This window comes from Pararge aegeria (assembly GCF_905163445.1).
Source record: "Pararge aegeria chromosome W unlocalized genomic scaffold, ilParAegt1.1 SUPER_W_unloc_2, whole genome shotgun sequence".
NCBI classification, from domain to species: Eukaryota; Metazoa; Arthropoda; class Insecta; order Lepidoptera; family Nymphalidae; genus Pararge; species Pararge aegeria.
Genome location: NW_024396988.1, coordinates 644,144 through 645,891, shown reverse-complemented (window position 1 = coordinate 645,891; position 1,748 = coordinate 644,144).

Sequence of the window (1,748 nt, the reverse complement as noted above, 5' to 3'; positions counted from 1 at the left end):
ACAGAATAGGCATGTTAAAGTTCCGAAGATTCAGAATTCATTGTTTATCTTGGTAACGAACAGTGGCGTGCATAGAGGGTATGCACAGGGTATGCAGATGATACAAAATGATGAAAATATCCAGTACAAGTTACAAATACTTAAGGGTAGGCGTTTAAGAACTCTTACAATGCCTATCCTTAAGTTTTTTATAACTCGTACTGGAGATTTTCTTCATTCTATATCATCTGCATACCGTGTGCGTACCCTCTGTGCACGCCATTGGTAACGAAGATTTTGAATCGGTCACAGGCAGGAAGAGAAATAACCACCGCATCAAATCAAAAGCTCATTTTTGTCAGATTTTTTTATGTTTCTTTGTAAGATTTCTAAGAAAAAGTTTAACCATCCACTAAAAAGATGTTATATGGATGATTATTTATAATCCGGCCAACTGCAGGGCACTCCTACACATGAGAAGGGTTAAGACCTTAGTCCACCATCCTGGCCCAGTGGCACACACGCCTTTCAAAACATTTTAGAGAACTCTTCGTCATGCAGGTTTCCACACGATGTTTTCCTTCACCGTTGAAGCAAGTGACATTTTATTTATTCATTTATTTATTTGGGTTCACAAACAACAACACAGTATCACATTACACAATGGTATACATAGTACAAATAATTACTCACTGCGGCGTCAACTGCGTAAACCACATATTACAAGACATATTTGTTAATGGGGCTTATTCAAAAGCTAATAAAACATTATTGCGTAAAACGCACATAACTTAGAAAAGTTAGTGGCTGGTGGTCGGCGCCCTGAAAGTGAGGCTGAAGTCCTAAACTATCACGAAAGACCTTTTTTTATTTTTAGAAACATTGTCATATGGACACGGGGCGGCAAGTTGCAAGGCGTGATCCTTGCATGCCCTGCGAAGTGTTGCTGTGTTTATACGTGATAGTTTTTCGCTTACCAACAGTCCGGCCATCTGATTGGTCCGTCGAGTACTCCTTCCCAAAAAAAAAAAAATAAGGGCAAAGAGCAATATGAAGAAGAGAACACAAGTTTATTATTTTGCTATCCCCAACCCACCTAAATAGGGATTTTAAAACTAATAGCCTCGAGTCTAATAAAAAAGTTATAGTGAGTACCTTTGTAAGAGAGTTCGCCGTACTCTATTCACCTTTGCTTGCTAATACATTTAGCGATTCACAAAGTGACAAAAAAAACCTAGCCCAGGGTACCTCCATTCCCCTTTGTCACAGATGAAAGCTATAAATCAAAAAGGATAAAAGAAATTAGAACGTCACACGAGTTTCCTGTATGCAACGGTTCGAGTTCATACGCCATATTGATAAAAGTTTACAGCCATCCGCCTGAATTTTTAACAGTTTTTTTTTTTACAGAGGCACAGAAAGGCTACTACCCAGGGCCGTATAGCCGGTAAATAAAAATTGAAAAATGTTTAACTACGTCTGGCGCAGCATTGTAGCTTTATAATTCAAAGTTCCTTGATTCGATGTCGACTGGGATAATTTTAGCTTATCCAGGTTTACGTTTAACCTAGCTTTGAATATTTATTTATTATTTATTTATTTATCTTCATCCTCAGTACCTATACTTATAGCTAGCCAAAACGTAAATAAACCAAGTCAGTTTCAGATGTAGGTAGATTAAAAAAATATTAGAGAACTTTTTAATTAAATTAAAAATAATATAATTTATGAACTTACCTAAACTTATACTAAACATGTTTTTTTGTTGG